The sequence below is a fragment of the Electrophorus electricus genome, chromosome 23 (genome assembly GCF_041902795.1).
Source record: "Electrophorus electricus isolate QZ-2024a chromosome 23, ASM4190279v1, whole genome shotgun sequence".
NCBI lineage: Eukaryota > Metazoa > Chordata > Actinopteri > Gymnotiformes > Gymnotidae > Electrophorus > Electrophorus electricus.
This window is the reverse complement of record NC_137519.1, coordinates 4,690,001-4,692,500: the sequence shown is the minus strand read 5'-3', so window position 1 is coordinate 4,692,500 and position 2,500 is coordinate 4,690,001. Positions and strand designations below refer to the sequence as shown.

General features: G+C 48.0%; 1 long non-coding RNA gene across 2 annotated transcripts in view; it reads right to left on the bottom strand.

The window, feature by feature from the left end:
- The window catches only part of LOC145653249 (uncharacterized), a 77,616-nt gene that overhangs the window by 72,152 nt on the left and 2,964 nt on the right, over positions 1-2,500 (bottom strand). For both annotated transcript variants that reach the window (XR_014119637.1, XR_014119635.1), the window contains exon 3: positions 1-202. This exon is cut by the window's left edge and continues 510 nt beyond it. This is a non-coding gene — a long non-coding RNA (uncharacterized LOC145653249). The remainder of the gene's footprint in view (positions 203-2,500) is intronic.

Genomic DNA, 2,500 nt, shown 5'->3' with positions numbered 1-2,500 from the left:
ATAGAAAGACACAGGGGTGGGGACAGCGTGGCCGGGGTTGTCCCCCATAGAAAGACACAGGGGTGGGGACAGCGTGGCCGGGGTTGTCCCCCATAGAAAGACACAGGGGTGGGGACAGCGTGGCCGGGGTTGTCTCCAGAAAATCTCTGCTTGAGGAAGTAGACTCGCCAACTTCTCAGACACCTGATGGATTTTTGTTTTTCTAAATAAAAAAAACACTTCCATGAGTTGCTGTTACTTCTATTAACATAATCATCACCCCATTCATCAACACATAGCCAGAACGCAGATCTAAATGATTGTACAAATAAATGTTTCAGCATTGTTTATGGGTCAGAGAAGTGAACAAGGAAAGAATATTGTTGTCTTGTAATTGTTGGCTCAAAAAGCACATATCTAAAACAGCACCTTCCTTTTGTTTATAGTAGTTAGAGGTAACTTTTTCACATTATTTTAATTAATTATGAACTCTGAAATTTTAGAAATTGTTTTCAATGGCTTCAATTTTCAACAATTTATAACCTATAATGTAAAGAAGAATTTTTAAAGTGTTTTACCACATGTTTCCTACTCGCACTGTGTCATGTTCTATTTTCTTACTGACATCAATAGATGTCATCAGTTCATCTGGATAAATTAAGAAACAGCTCAAAAGTGACAGCACAACTAGGTGGTGGACTTATTAACTTTTCTGCGCTGACCAGCTAGCTTGTCTCGGCATGGTAGATATTTTTTTCCTTTACTCATTTCTGGAGGCTGATTCTTTCAATAGAAGAGTTTGTGTTAACGTCTGTCTGCCAAAATCTGATGGCAAACATTTCTTTTAAGTATAATATATGAAAAATGTGTTGAATCCATTATGCTGTATTGATTTTTTTTAAAACTCCCAATGATTCCAAAACACACAGTGTTGTTTATACCGGGCCCCAAAAATGATTGATTCCCCAATTTTGACATTGTTGACTACAATCACACCCCCACCCCCACCCCCATCAAACTCTTTGACTTGAATCTTGGCGCAAATGACTTGGACATCAACTTGCACTTGAGCCCTCCTGACTTCAGATTCAGCCCAGCCTCGCCTTACAATGGTGGGAAAAACCACTCTGAGGGGAACCTGAAACGTAAAGGATAGCTTGGCGTTCAAACATGGTAAGGAGGTGACTAAAGTGCTTGGACCCCGCTATTTGCTGCTTGCGGCTGTATTTCATTTGACGTTAGCCCCGCTAACGCAGGAACGCGCAGCCCGTCTCTGGCGTCGCCTTTTTTCGCGCGCTCACTCTGCCTCCCACTCCCTTTCTCGTTTCGTCTCCCGCTCGCTTCCGTGCAGTCTCTATCTTGCGCGCGCACACACACACACACACACACACCACACCCGTTTCCTTCGCGCTCTTGGCTCCCCCCTCTTTCACAATCTCCACTGCGCACACACTCTCTCTCGATCATTTTTTCCTGTCTGCTCTCTAGCGTCTCGCTTGCTCGCAATTTCCTTCTTTCTCTCTCTCTCTCTCTCTCTCTCTCTCTCTCTCTCTCTCTCTCTCTCTCTCTCTCTCTCGCTCTCTCTCTCTGACACACACGCACGCACGCACGCACGCACGTACCCACCCACCCACATCCCACACACACACACGCGCGCACGCACGCGCGCGCGCCCTCTTTCGTGCTCGTTGACACTCGCTTCGCTCGGTGCCGTGCCGAGGGGAAGCTCTTTCTTCTCCTCTAATTGAAGCTGTTCCGTTGCCATGGCGCCGCCCAGAGAGAGAGCGGCGCACGCGGAGGGCTGCTGATTGTTCCGCATCAGGGCTGCTTGGCGCACACACACACATAAGCACGCGCACGGGGCTATTTTTCCGTGCCGTGATTGCCAGTGTGCGTGTGTGCGTGCCGGGAGAGAAAAGCGTGGCGTTAAAACAGAGCGCACGGCCCTTACCGGCTTTAGCACCACGGAAACCGCTTACCGATTACGGCCGTGAAGTTCCCCCAAGCCGATTTCGTATAAGCTCGGGCGTGTGCAGCTAAGAATCACGGCGGCGCTCTAGGACTCGGTGCCCCTTTAAAATCCCTCTTTAAATTTAACTGCACTTCGTTTGCATGTCATGTTACGCATTTTAGAGGTTTCACAGGGAGTCAGACAGTCCAAAAAAAAACCCCCACATGGAGCAGGTGTATGTGAGATCGCTTCAGAATACCTTCCAGCCTTCACTTCTCTAAATCTTTAAAGTCATTCTGATCTTAAGTGCGGTCTGGATACTTCATCTCTAGAAGCATTAGGTAACCCCAGGACACACCTAAATTACCCTCTCCAAGGGGCCACACCCGTTGAAATGACTCCAAAGCATTTTAGGGACGTGCCCTGCGGAAAGGTCCCACGGTTCGAACGTCACGTGACATTTTGCGGACACACATCCGGCGTCTGGACGCAGCGAAGCGATTAAAGGATCTCCGCCGTGCGCCCGCGAGCTTGCAAAAAAAACAACAACACATCACTGGAACTCGTTGC